Genomic DNA, 15956 nt, shown 5'->3' with positions numbered 1-15956 from the left:
GTTTCAAGTTAAGTGACCATTTCTTCCTCTTTTGCTGTTGTCAATCAGGTGCAAATTCAAAACATAGAGCTTACACAGTCATTGTTAAATGAAGGGCCAATCCGAAGGAAAATAAAGAAAAATAATTATCACGGACATCCTTTGAAAGCAGAATCTAAATAGCCAAAACTAATGCCAAGTAAATGCAAGGTTTTTTTTTAATTTTTTTTCTCTCTCTCATTACTGCTGTGTTTCCTCTGAGAGTAAAATTCTTTTTAAAACTGCTTTATAATTTTAGTTTTATTGAAAAGTCTTCAATTGATTCTAAATACATGAGAATTTACATCAACCTATCTGAGACTGGCCTTTGGGGGCAGGAAAATGGATATTTCAGCCTCTTGAGGTCTTCAGGGTTTTTACAAGTGACAAGATGAAAAATGCTAATGTCATTGTCCTGGATGAGCATATCAGTGATTTTATATATGACATTCTGTTTTGAACCACTTGTTTGGGATATTGAGATTGAATGCTATTGCATCTATGTGATTGAAATTTTATTAAACTTTATTCTCCACCCCCCCATATTCACAATCAAATAACAGGGGAAATATTAAATCCGTGGTTATAGACTATTTCATTATGTTTCATTGATGGATTTCAGACAAACACATAATCCTGATACTTATCACAATTAAGTCTCGATAAATGCTCTATCCTTGGTCACACTTTGGGGAAAAAATATCAAAGCATTGTGAGAGAAGTCCTTAGTGTTTATGAATACTAGCTTTACAATTGGTAGCCTCCACTCCAGTGTTTGTGTTTTGGTGCCAGTCTAGCAGTTGTACATTCTTAAATAATGTCCTAGGATTTAAATTTCCTAATGTCCAAAATTACTAATTTTTTGGCTTCAATCACCAAATATGTACTGATGCATCTCTCATCTTTATTTCCAGATTAAAGAATCTTTGCATTCATCTTAATTTAATGTTGTTAAAATAAATAGCAAGGTGAGTTTTTAGATTTACCAAATTCTCTGTAACTTACAGGTTACTATTTTAGTGGGTCATTTTAGGATAAAGAATAAGAGACTTTGTTCCATTCTAAAGAATGTGTTACTAACCCTTTAAAATAATAGAAAAATTTCAGTCTTTTCTCTTTAGAGCTTGAACTGAATGTAGGCATTAAGAAATAAAGAAATTGTGGTAACAATAGAAGTTACATATAGAAAAGTAAAGAAAATGATCACTTTTAATTCCTAATTTTAATGACTTTGATAATGATAATAACATAAAACTATAGTATAAAAGTCTAGATGTTCTAATAATTTAATGTATTTTATCCTTTAAAGCCTCCCTGATAATTCCATGAGCTAGGTTTCATTATTAATCCAATTTTACAATCAAGAAAACAGATATTAAGAATTTAAGTTACTTGTCCAAGATCACACTACTTAGAAATGACAAACTTAGTATTAGAGCCAAAGGAGACCCAGCTTTTTACACTAGGTTGATACTTCTTTCTCATAAATTTCAGACATCTTTGGTGTCCAAACATCACAAATTTCTCCCTGCTTCTTCTTAGTCTATACATTGCTTTTATCCTGCTACCTTTTGAATATATATGAACCAGAGTTTAGTTCTAAGATTTTATATTCTCACCTTGTACCTAGTTAACTTGTTAATGTAACTAGAGTAATTTACTTCACAAGGCAGCAATCTTTTGGAGATTAAGACATTTTTACTCCATATTATTCAGTGGCTGCTGGAGGCATATTGCCAATGATATTAAATCTTAAATGCGATTGAGCTCTGCAGTCATCACATAAGGTAATACAGGCAGACTTCCAAGTTTTCATGCTGTTGGGTGTAAGCCTCCTGGGAACCATGAGATATCTCTGCCCTGTTTGCCATCAAGTAGAATCTCATACAAATCAAACCCTTCTTGCATTTCATCCAAGAAAATTTGCAAAGACTTGTATACAAAAATTCTTCCCTTTAATGCATCAAGCTTGTAAATATCTTGTGAACTTGTTTGATGGCAAGTTGTTTTCCAAGGCAGGGCAAACTTCTTCAATGAGGAAAATTCATTTTTCAAAAAAAAAAAAAAAGCATAAAGCAATAAAAAAGATCAACTTATATCACCTTTAACAAATGGAACTAGGGGACTTAAAGTTTTTCCTGAATGTTTTTCCTTTGATGAATGTGGTTAAATTGTATGTCACATATCTAAGGACAAAATGATGAGTTTTCATTCTTTGATTTACAAAGGCCTCTCATCTACTTCTGCTCTTCAACACACATGCCACTTTCCCCTTCATAGGACAGTAGGGAAGAGAGTTCTGGATTTAGAAATAAGAGATCATGGAGTAATAGTCCTATTTAAAAAAAAGATCAACAATCGCTTAGGCTCCTACATATGGATATGTGTAATGCAGTCTTTCTCATACGCATAATGTGTTTTAAAAATAAGATACCAAGTGCATAGTTCACACATAAAAAAGGAAGTCCTCTATATAAGTTTACAAATATATATAATGGATATTTTGTATGTTTGCTTGTGGGTGTGTGGATGTGAAACTAAGTAAATGTATTCATATACACATATATATATATACACATACATATATATACACATATACATATATATATTTATATACACACATATACATATATATATTCAGTGCTGTTCCAGAAGGTAGATTATTACCTACATTTTTCAGACATACTGGAGGTACAAATACACTAATAAACATTTTTCAAAGACATTAATCCATGCATAAAGTCTCTACCAGTTTAGCTATTTGCTTAGTTTCATCATTTATATTATAGTGAGCCTCATGATGTTAGATATGAATGCAATATGGTCTATTATGTCAGGCCCCAGGTTGTTAAACACTCCCAGTGAGCTGGTAAACTTTTCAGAAAATTGCATTGTCATAATACTTGTCAACCACAAGCAAATATTAAGAACTTACTTCTTCATTGTGCATTGCTAATTGCAGGATAATTAATTGAAGGGTTTTGTGACTTACAGAAACAAAGTCCATGATCTCTCTGGTATCATAGACACAGTTACATAACAGCCTTAGGAAATAGAGATAGGAAATGTTAATTAAAAATGAATATTTGGATAAGTACTAGAACAATATAAAACAGACATCCAGGAAGCTTTTCATATAGAAACACCAGAGAAGAATGCCATAGAGGTTTGAAAGATTTGGAAAAAATTTGTAAAGTGAGCTGGAAACTAGACATATGTTTTTAAAGGAGGAAGGGATATTGATTTGGAATTGGATCAAACATCTACCTTCTTTATGTGATTTAAAGGACTTTTCAAACATTTCTTCTTCAATGATTTGATGAACTTAACAACCACAAAACAAGTTTTCAGTAATTCCTGTTAATCCACTGAAGAACTTCATTCTAACTCAACTATCCACATATATATGAGTTTTATGTTGTTATTAGCTTGTACTAGCAACCATCACCCATAGCTGAATAAATAATTGTACAACTATTTTGATGTCACAATTTACAATATTCTCACTCTTACATTTGAACCTCAATATAATGTGAGTTAAGGAGGACATGGTATATATTTTTTCAATTTTGCAGATGAGAAAAATGAGCATGGCATCTTGAATCAGATATACTTGATTTCAAATTCTGGCTTTATAACTTACCATCAATTTGCATTCCCATGCATTCTTCAGTATTTTTTTAAATAAAATTGTTTTGAACAATTAAATTAAATAGGGGAGGTAAAGCTGTTAGTACAGTCTAACAGATTAAGAAATGGTAGTTATTTTGTTTTAAATTTAAAGCGAACATTTTCTCACTCTGTCAAGTTGAATGCTAAATCTCAATCATTGAGGTATTTTAGAATTTTTGTATACTAGACAGTGTATTCATAAATATTCATGCAATTTAACTTTTAAACCCTGAGCTGAATGTTTTGGCACATATTCTATTCCCTATGTAATGACAAAGACATGCGAGTCCCAGTCATTAAGTGGAGTTAGGTGAGGCAGAAAGGAGAAATGACACTGATAAATAATTCCAGGCCATTTCTGTGAACCACAGAGGTTTACATCAAGCTGATTAATATTTTCATAATTCACAATAGATTAATTTATTGTGGGTTGCCACCTCCAGCTCATTTATAAATCAAATTATTAAAATTGTATTTAATAAATCATTTTCATTTTCTAAAAATATGTAAAAAATTTAGCTGTCATATTAACATATATTGTGAGTCCACAAATGAAGATTTTTTGAACTCTAACTCTCATAATACAGAGAGAGATTTCATATATTGAAATACAGACAGCCTTTGAAAACATTTGTACATCATTATTAGATAATAAGTTTAAGGCAGGTGTCATCTTTTCATCTTTATCAATCTGATCAATTTTGTCCAAATATTGGTCAAATGAAGAATCTGAGTCTATAATCTTATTCCTGTCTCCTGCCCTGACAAAGTTTTAGTTTAGTTTCTTTAGAGACCTCTGTTGGAGGTACATATTTCTTGTTAACAACCTTCTTTCATCTATATATTTTCTTCTCTCACATTTTATGATTATAGTTTTCATATTATCTTTAAAATTATAAGCAGATTATTCAGAATGATTTTGTAATCAAGTAAGTTAATTATTCATACTTGACCCTAACTAGAAGCAAATCTATAAACTAAAAATGCTATTAAATAATTGATTTCCTGTCTTGTTTTAAGCAACCTGTTCAAACTGTGATTGTTAATTTTGCTGGAAATTTCAATTTAATCTCCTCTAAGATAGCATGAAGTTATTTTACTAGTTTCTTCTCTCCCCATCATGTTTTTAAAACAATTTTCTAAATGTATTATTGATGAACTTTACCTATCTATCTATCCATCTATCCCTTCCCTTCCTCAGAATTTAACTCATTTCTCATCTCCACCCTTCTGCTTATCTGTTGTGGACTAAATTGTGTCTTTCTAAAATTCATATGATGTCATATGATGTCCTAACCCCCAATGTGATTGTGGCCATACATAGGACACTTATGAGGTAATTAGTTAAATTAAGTCATTAGGGTAGGACCCTAATCCCACAGGACTTCTGTCTTTATCAAAAGAGGAAAAGATACAGGTTCTCTCTCCATGTACATACAAAAAAGGGGACATATGAAGACACAGAGAGCAGATCATCATCTACAAGGCAGAAAGAGAGGTCTCCCAGAGACCAACCTGTTGGCAACTATATATCAGACTGCCAGCCTCCAGAATGGTATGGAAATAAGTGTGCCTGTTGTTTAATCCACCCAGTCTGTGGTATCTTGTTATAGCAACCTGAGCAGTCTCAACCTAAGCAACCAATTTCTACCACCCTTTCAGATTTCTGTGTAAATATTACCTTTTCCAAAGCCCTTTCTATCACATCCATTTTCATCAACACCACATTACTAGACTTGCTGCATTTTTATATGTTCTATCTAATACTGTTTTGGATTTCTGTCACCTGTGACTGATTTAGAAGCTTCTTCAGTTTAGAGACTGTTTCCCACCAATTAAACATCCTTAAGACCTATCACAGGGAGTGGTGAATGTTAGGCTACAAGAAATATTTGTTGAAGTGCATTTTTGGAGACATATCAGTACCTGGAAGGCTAGCTATCATAAAGTTGTCAAACAATTGCACATGTTCAATTTAACTTGAATTGAAATTCTAAAGACATTTTTTATGTGATAAAATCATGGGGTTCTTCCCTCCAGTGAAGTAAAATAGCTACCAATGATAGTATTAATTATATTATGCTATATCAACTCAATATACGTTTAAGTGGCTTCTAAAAATAATGATTATGAACTCTGTGTAGCATTGTGGAAACATTATAATAAAATGTATGTGAATTGCATGTAACATAATAGAAACATTATAATAAAATGGAAAAGACAGGAGGTGAAATTGCTCATGAACTATGATTCCAAGTGTTAACAGATTGAAACATGAGAATATTTAGAGAATAATAGTTATAACATGGTGTCAATATGAATATTTTCTCCATTTTCCAAATTTCTGTGTTGTTTTCTATTTTCACCATTAAAATATTAAATTTACTTAAAAACGCAAGGAAACATGTGAGTAGCATAGAAAATACGTATTAGAAGAATATGTGTTAAAAAGGTGAAATAGCATGGCAGCTGGACTCGTGGGCATGGGCAAACTGGATGGGGTTAAATCTCATATTTAATGCTTACTAGCTTGATGATCTTGAAGAAGTGATTTGCATGCTCTGAGACTTCATCTCCTTGTCCTTTGAATGAGAAATGATATTAACATAATGCCCACCAAAGAACTAAGACTGCTGGAGTATCAGGAGTGCTCTTAAATGCCAGCTAATAATTTCCAATACAGTGTAATCTCTGTGAGGCTAGGGACCTGTGAATTCACTACTATAGATTAGTGCCTGGCATTTGGTAATTTTATAATACAACTTTACTTATAGATAAATGAATAAAAGGGTGAATGTAATGAAGCTAATAGAAAAGACTTCATAGAAAGTCTAGGAATTTTGAAGAAAAGAAGAGCAGGACTTTATATACATATACGTGCATATCTATCTATAATTTCATTAAATGCCTGATGTCTAAGCAGATAACTAAATAAACAAACACTTTTTGCTTCCTGAAGAGAATTAATCCAATTTTCCTTTAAGTTGTTTCCTGAGTAAGATAGTTTTTTTCATAAACTGCTTTAACCCATACCTTGTGATAATTTACTGTGTCTCTGTTCAGAATGATTTCCTTGTGATAGGTTAACTCAGGTTCTAGTAGAATCAGCCATGGTAAATATGTAAAATAAAATTACTGTAAGAAAGATTAATAACATTGGTAAGATCATTTAATATTTTTGGAAGAGAAAAAAAGCTGAAACTGCCTAAAATTTAGAATGCCCCTAGGAACAAGCTGCATTCCCTGCTTTCAAAATCCTTCTTGCTACTTCTGCTCAGTGATGGCACTGAAATTCATTGATGCCTCTGCACACAGTTTTCTTTTTTCAACCTCAGGTCATATCACATTTACAGTTTACTGTCTTAAAAACACATCTGGAATGCACCCAGTGTATTGATCATCTCTCATATTTAAATTGAAAAATATAATGGACTTGGAAGGGAATAAACCAAGTGGTGGCCAGCTTTCTCTATCACTTTTTCTGTGTGTAGCACAGCAGATATACCTAAACATTTTCAGGATAAAAGGAGATTCAAGTGAGCCACTCAGTGATGTCATAATAAACTTCCTCCCCACGCACACATAGGAGTGTAACACTGACTTACATGTGTTCCAGGAGATAAACCACTCACCCATTCTTTAGGAAATAATTATGAATGGAGTAAATCAAAGTGTGTCTCCCTGTCCCCTCTCCAGCCCTTATTAATATATTCATACATCTATTGATTCAAAAGGTTAGTCATTCAAATATATATACTATGTATTCATCACACATTTTCTCTATACTAAAGGCCTGTGGAATTTTTGCATTCCAAGAACTTACATTCTAACTGGGAGAGAGACACTGTAAATGAAAAAAATAAGTAAAGTAATTTCAGAATGCAAAAAATAAAAAAGTAAAGAAGAAATAAGGGGGCAGAGGTATAGAGTGAGGATGTTTTCATGGCTATTTTAGAGCTAGTGTTCAGAATGTCTTCTCTTAGGGAGTTACATTTCAAGCTGGGGTGTGACAAATGGACACTCAGCCACAACAGGATATTGGGAGAAGAGAATGTCAGGCTTAATTTCCAAGGAGGATAGTGGCTTGAGGTTTCCAAAGAATTGAAGAAGAAAGGGAAGGAAGGAAGAGGGAGAGAGAGAGAGAAAGAGAGAAAAAGATGAGAAAATGTTAGTGGGATTGAAGAAAACCATGACAAGTTTTATGGGGTGGATGTGAAGGAATAATATGGGCTCAATTTGGCCATGAAAAAGTCTTAGGTATTCTTCTAATTTCAATTGATCTTCAGTGGAGCATTTTCTCTAAGGCAGTGATATTATCTATTAGATAATTTCTTAAAAAATTTACACACACACACACACACTACTCCAACATCTTTTGTCTTATGAAAAAGTTGTCTAGACACAGAGATAGGACACCATGTACTGAAAGATGTCCAAAGGAATCAATGTGAGAACTGAATTGTGAAAGCTTTGAGTTCCAGTCCAGTTGAACAAGAGGAAAAAAGCACTTTTTAAGTATTTAAGTATTGGTGAATCAACTTTACACTAACATTTTTTAAACCCTTGATTTTGTCAAAAAACATAAATATCAGCAAGATGCAACTGAAATTTTTTGACATCCCTAAAATTTTAAACAGTCTAGACTTGTTTGCTTAAAGGTTGAGCAAAGGTTGAGAGGTTGACTTCTCAAGTATCTGCATATATTTATTTTCTACAAATATAAAAATTGTATAACAGAAACAGAATAGAAAGTGTTTCCTCAAAAATATGTTGGTGTATATTTGTAAAATATCTACCATTTATTGGACTATTACACTGTTCTGCACATATTTTAATTTTTCAAGAATTCAGATTTGAGGAGGAGGTTAGAGTTCAGTGGTAGAGTGCATGCCTAGCATGCACGAGGTCCTACGTTCAATCCCGGACCTCCATTATACAAACAAACAAACAGACCAAATTACCTTGGCCCCCACTCACCTCAAAAAAAGATTGTGTTAAAAAAAACTTCAAAATTTACATTGACACTAACAGGGAACTATTATCATGTTCAATTTCCTGTTGAAGAAAATGAGTTTCAGGGAGGCTTCCCCAGCTCATTTCAGATGGCAAATGTCAGGGTAGGACTAGATCTGAGCTCAGGTCCACCGAATTATTCTGCTGTCCCACACAGTTTAAACCATGGCTTCTTTCAAAGCATGCTTGAGTATTCAGCAGTAGAATGTGGGTTTCTTTTACTGTGTGGCTTACTCTGAAAACAGTAAAAGCACATAAAATTATGAAAAAGAGGAAAGAAAACATATACATTGCTTTTTTGCAATTTTTTTAAACTACTCTATATCATTCTCCTCCTCATCCTCTTTTCTATTGTCCTTTCTTACTTAATGGCTTCAAACTTTCTTATGTCCCTTCTTCATGTCCTTTTTTGTACTGTGCTTTCTTTGTGGCATAAGCCTTTATTCTTAGATCTACAGTCTGATAGTACATTTGTGAATATATCTTATCTTTTTAAGAGAAAAATATGTAATATATATATGATCATAGAATAGCAAACTTTATACGACTCCTAAATCTATAATTTTATACAAATATTTTTGTCATTTTTAAGCTTATAAGCAAAATCTCCATGTGAATAGTATGTTTGCAAATACACAGACACCAAATATAAAATGATATAATTTGGAATTTTTATATATTAAAAGCTATGGAAATAAGCCAGAAGCAAAGTGCTTATAATTGTTGTCATGGCAGAGAGAAAGTTATGTAGTTTACATAGCCTCAGAGCATCTGTTATCTGAATATGAACCAAAAACCCTCTTTAAAAGATCCTGGGCACATTAATGGAATCATGATTTCCCCTAAAAGTAAATAAACCTATAGATTAATATTACAGGAAACTGTGTAAGAGGATATAGTAAAATATTTATTCAATGTTATTTAAAAAAATACTACTTCTGTTCTACCACGTGAAGACATCCAAGTATCAAGAATTTGAGTGGAAAGAACAAAGGAAGAAAAAGAAATAAGTAGAAAAAAGGCTTGAAGTCAATTTTCCTAGAAGCAGTACATTTTTCCTGGGCTTGGCACTTTATAAAATACAATTGTCTATGCCTGCTCTTCAAATAGAATCATTTATAAACATTGTGCAAATCTATATTATAAATTTCATAGCTCCTGCCAAAATTAAGGATATTTTCTTACTTTGAAAAACACCTCATTTAATTGTTTTAACTGCAAAATTAATGAAATTCAGAACATCTAAGAAAAATTACAAAACAAATGACTAACATATTTTATAGCACCTCCTATTCAAGAGATGGATTCTGCATCTCAGTTCTGTGAATCTGGGCTTGTCTATGACTTTCTTTGACCCAGAGAACCTGACAGAAGTAATGGTTATCTTTTTAAGTTGCTAAGTTTCCAGGTGTTTCTTTCATTCAACACAAAATAACTGATACAACACTGACCAACATGAATTGGACAAAATTATTTCAATAAATTTTCCCTGACAAATTAAATATCAAGTGATCTCTAGATATTAAGTTCACTATTCATGCCCCCTGTCAGAATGTGGCTTTCTTCACCTGTCTAGAAATTCTAGAGACCCTGAGCTGTGGTTGCTTCTTTCTTAGAAAGGATGGATGAGAGTGGACTAGCCTGCTTATTGGCCTTGTCCTCTGTCAGCCACATCTGAAAGTAGCTGCTCATCTAAAGGTGGGATTCTGCACTGTTCCTATTTATTATTTTCTCCAGAGCAGAAACTGTGGACCTATGGTTACATGTGATCACAATCCATGGAAGGACACATCACCATGGTCTTTTAAATAGATATAAAATGTCAACAGTCCTTGCTTATTAACACATACAGGTCCTTAATAAAGGCTTAGGTAAAGATTGATCTTTGAGCTTCAAAAATGAAACAAAGAGCTATTGGAGGTCATCAATGAGAGGATATGACTTCAGCTGAATCATGAGCTGGACCCACCAATCAGAGCTCCTCAACCGCTCCCCTGCCCTTTCCATGTACTTTCTGACCACCTTTCCCACAGCTGGAGCTGTTTTCAAGGACACAGCCTTGAGAGAGCAATGTATGATGCAGACCATCTGGAAAGTACATGTGACTGAATCCAGTAAAGGCCTCCAAATAAACTTTTAAGATTCTGGTGGGCAGGTTCAGAAGTCTATTTGTCCCACAGCCACCCAAGACAAAACTCATATGTAACTTCCCATGCTTATTAAACCTGCCACCTACCAGTCTGGAGTGGTTTACCTCTTTCTTCAGGCTCTCTTTGCCCTCCATGCATGGGGTCAGTTTTTAAACCAACAAAAGCAGCTTCATTTCTCTAATGTGGCTATTAGCAGAAACCATAGATTGAATAAAGCACATCTGGTTACTACCTCCATCTACCTTAGATGGTGGAGGAAGAGGGTAAAGGATAAAGGGCTCCTGACTTGAGTCCATGATGTTTGTAGAGAGGAGATTGCTCACTGCTTGGTAGTGAGTTCTTGAGTGCAGTATCTCAGCTTTACTACTTCAGACAAAGGCAGTGATTTTCGTAGGGAATGGGTGACAGCTGCGGCACTGATTCCACCAGGTATCCAAGGAAGAGAGGCTGAAGGATTATGCTTTTAAGTGGCCAGGTGGGTTGCTCAGAGTTTTTTATTTATTTATTTATTTTTTTAAGCAGTAGGTCTCCACCTGGAGTAATTCTTCCCTGGGACATTTGGTAAGATCTGCAAAGATTTTTGATTGTCATACTAGGAGTGCAATGCTATTGCGATCTCATCTAAGATGCTGCTAAATGTCATAAAATGTACAAGTCAGCATCCCTCCTCACTCCCCCCTACCACAGACACACACACAAGCACAATCCCGTCCAAAATGGCAATAATGCCAAAGTCCAGAGACCCTGGTCTAGAGGAGCCAGGCCTTCCTTCCCAGATCAGGAGCACACAGGTAGTTTTTGCTCTCAGTCTTTCAAATTGTGTAATTAAATCCCAATGACACTTCTATAATTGAAACAGAATGGTTGTGCTTAAATTTAAACTACTCTATTATAACGAAATAATGTTATCCTATTTAAAATTTACAGGGAACAGATTTCAAATGATTTAGGGAAGAATCTGTTATTCAAAGGGAAATAATAGGCCCAGGTCCCCAGTGTGGGATTCCATGAAACAATTTACATAATACATTTACCATTTACTAAATGGTATTATTTATTATTATTATACAATTTTAGTTTTATAAAGAAGCTTTCATGTACCTTGTTATTAACAATAGCCCCAAATCACTGCTTAAAAAACTCATCTGTTACCGAAGTTGTAAATGAATCATTTCCTTGTGATGTCAGGGATCTTGTGGCCCATAAAAGGAATTTTTTTAGTGTCTATCAGAGTACACTACAAAACAGATATCATTAAGCATATGAAAAGCAATATAATGCCCTTGCTTTTTGAGAAGACTTAGAAGAAAACACTTATTTAATCAGATCCTCACACTGAACATTATACAAAGAAATGTGCAGCTTAATTAGGATTAAATTTAAGCCTTGTTTAAGTTGTAATTTAAATTATGCTTTTATGTTAACTTTTTTAAAAATCTATTTATGTGTATTTTTGAAATTTATTTGGATGGATATTTAGTTATATCATATTTACTCCTCTCATTCTTTCTAAAATAGAATCTAAAATAGATTGAGGGTTGTTTATCATCTGAAAGTTAACACTCAAACTATAGATGATTTTTAGCTCCTTACGCCGTTCATTTTTCCCTCCATTGGGAACTGGCCAAATGCTGTAGTTATTTAGAAGTCTTTTCCATTGTCTCCTGGAGAGAGTGACAAGAAACAGAAATGGGATAGGAGAAATTAGCCTAATGCATTGACTTTAGAAGAAATAAATGTGAAAGCTGTTATTGTAGAGTTTTGCAGTTGGATAACTATTGTATAAAGTGACAGAAAACCAATTTTTATAGAAGTTTTATACCATTAAATGTATATTTAATTTTTTTTTGAAATTCTTGTTTTTCCCTTTGTTACTTACAGATCAAAATTTATAATGAGTGCTTTTTGTTATTTTTTCTTCTCCATGAAAGTCATTTTGATAATTAGTCAGTTTATTACTGTGTTCCTTGATTTTAAGTTATTTCTGCTTCTTCATTACCTTGATTACATTATCTTATACAGTGACCCAAAAAACTGCTGTTACCCCTTTTATTTACTGATTGATAAGGCAGTGAAAATAGTTAGCAGAAATTTTGTAAAAACTGAAGTGTGTCATGCATGTGGAAGAATTTAATTTTATTTTTCTTGAATCTATATCCTGACATTGATGTTGTCATTCAAAACTGCTTTAAGCATTGCTTTCTAAATTCTTACATTTATTCAACAAATATTGAATACATATAACACATCAGAATGTCCTTAGACAAAGGGATATAATGATTAAAACAAAATATGCCTGCCTCCACAAAACTTGCATTATAGCATCCTCTATCCTTCTGATTATGGTGTTTCTCTTTCTCAATCTATGCATTCATCTTTTTAACAAATATTTATGGTGTTCTTATGTGCTTGGCTTTGTTCTACATGTTTGGTACATAATGGTGAGATGATTACTATCTTCGTGGTTTTTAAATTAGAATGGGGAAATGAATATTATATAATAAAGGCAGACATGAATACAAAATAATGACATTTTACGTACTAAGAGACAAGTGCTTTGTAAGAAAACAATCTGGGTAGCAGATTCTTGTATAGAATATGCAGCCCAATATTGTCCTTAAAGAAGTAAATCAACCTGAGAGCTGAGTGAAGAGAAGGAAATAGCCATGCCCAAGAATTCAAATTCATGTTTTTCTGATAGAATATCATTACATTTAAGTACTGAGATGGGTAAAAGTCACAGTCTTCAGTACACCAGAGTCCAGTGCAACTGAAATTCAGTGAATAAAAGGAGAGAAAGATATTAGAAGATGCTGGGTGGTGGCCCTGATGCTGAAGATCAAGAAGGTGTTTTTTGGAAATATAATTATCAGGAATTGGTGATTTTTTGTATGTGAGGACTAAGGAATACAGAAATATCAAGGATGGCCCCTAAAATCTGAGCTTAAGCAGCAAAATAGGGGACATAGTTTATGGAAGGAGTGAGATGAGTTTGCAAAATGTGTTAGAGACACCCTTTCTGGCACTAAAGCAGAGATGTCAGGTGGAAAGCTGAGTATAGGTCAAACTTCAGAGGAGGTGATCAGATTGAAGTTAGAGGTATAATGAGAGATATCTTGGGCTGCAATTATAAGTCATAAAAACAGGTTCCCCAAAGAGTGTCTAGAGAAGATACTTCCAGTATAGATTCAATAGTAAGGTTTGAGAAGAGGAATAAAATCTGGGAGCATGCACTAGGAAATGGAGATACAGAAAAAATAGAACAAAGCTTTGACTTCTAGGCGATTAAGGTCAAGCTGAAGAGATATACAAGTATCTGAATAGTTATATGATAAAGGTATGTACTAGCTACTAATGGAGCACAATGGAGGAAACATTTAATTCTACTGAGGGTAATTCAGAGGAGTTACAGAAGGATAATATGGAGCAATTCTGAAAAATCTTCAAAATAAATAACAAGCTAATAGGACACAGGGAAGAACATTCTGAGCAAAGGATTTGAGATTAAAAAATTCAAAGCATTTGAACAATTGTAAATAGTTCAGCTTAATTACACGGTTATAGCTTGTTTCACAATTCAAGATTTAGGTTAACCTTCACTGATGTACCTTTCCACCTGCATTTTACATTCCTGTAGTAATTAACAAATCATATTGCTTTTGCCCTCTCATTGTCTCCATTAATATTTTCTCTCCTGGCTTGTCTTTAATCTGCACACTAAAAAGAGGAGCGTAATTCCTTTTTATAAGCAAATGCTCATGCAGTTCTATGCAAAGAGCAGATGGCCTACAAATGTATCATTTTCTAAACAACTGTATTCTTGTCCCTTTGTCCTTGGTGGAGATGGAGGTAAAACTTTTAATTAGTGTGAAAACCAAAATAACTGCATCCAGAATATTACAACATATCATTCTATCCTATGTGTGATGCCCTGATGTAAATAAAACAATTCAGTGATCTGAAATTAACCTGTAATTAAAGTGTTGAGAATCAATCAGTACAATTTAAGTTTCATTAAATTCAAACACACTCAAAATTGAATCAATTTATTAAGCTTACTTATTTCCCAGCCCCCAACAGACACAATAATACCAACATGTAACAAGTTCACATATAAACAGCTTCACTATTCCACTTACAGAAGTGAGACTACAACTTCCCAAGTAGAATAAGGTACACTCTAAATGCAAATTAAAAGCAAGACAAGACACTCTAAATTGGAGATCTGCTTGCTGTTGGTGAGAATGCCTTGAAGTATTGTTTTTGATCTATATGCAAAAGTATAGGGACACACACTTGTCAAAAGAGAATACAAAGTTCAATCTAACTGATCCATATTGTGCAGATTTTCCCTTCATTCAGTGCAAATTTAAAATGTATAAATTATTTTGATCAGAATTCAGCAATAAAATCTTAACTCTAAAACAGAAACAACAGAAGTGTCTTGTTCACACAATGCCTGTGTGTCTTTGAAAAAAGAAAACTACCTGGAAGCAATCGTCTCTGTACCTCTCTGCCAATTTTGATTAACAGATTCCCTCTTCTTGACTTGGAGCAACTCTCTTAGAATCATAAATTGTGAAAATGAATTGCACATTAAAGGTTCTGGCACCCGAGGACCTTGAGTTTTCCAAATTATGTTTTTCAAGACATTTAACTAAATGCAACTATTGTGTAAGGAGACGGTAGTTGTCAATATGAACACTTCAATAGAGTAGAAGTAGTCATGTTGAATTTTTTGCATTCAATTATTCATTCTATTTTATGTGATAACACATAATCTATGAATTATTTGTTAAATATCACAATTAAATTTGTCAGTTTTTTTTTTTGGTAAAACCACTACCAAAAACAGCAATGACTAAACATGCTTTTATAAGGATCAATCAACCAATGCAGTTTAACACATGATCCATTAGAACCTCTCTTTTCAAAGCCTGGAGTTCTTTGACAGGTGGAAAAAATGTACATACTGTATACATTACAGAAGAGATCTTACAAAATTCTATCAATAAATATCCACAAAACTATTGCATGTCACTGCTAAAATTCAGTTTCACTATTCTGTTGAAAAAATTCCATTGGTTACATATCTCATTTAAG

At 33.4% G+C, this 15956-nt stretch overlaps 1 protein-coding gene across 5 annotated transcripts in view; it reads right to left on the bottom strand.

Annotated features, from left to right (window-relative positions):
• The window catches only part of LOC141577174 (uncharacterized), a 277514-nt gene that overhangs the window by 98570 nt on the left and 162988 nt on the right, over positions 1-15956 (bottom strand). The window lies entirely within an intron of this gene.

Source organism: Camelus bactrianus, chromosome 3 (genome assembly GCF_048773025.1).
Source record: "Camelus bactrianus isolate YW-2024 breed Bactrian camel chromosome 3, ASM4877302v1, whole genome shotgun sequence".
Lineage (NCBI taxonomy): Eukaryota > Metazoa > Chordata > Mammalia > Artiodactyla > Camelidae > Camelus > Camelus bactrianus.
Note: the sequence above shows the minus strand (reverse complement) of the source record. Positions and strands in the feature narration are given on the sequence as shown.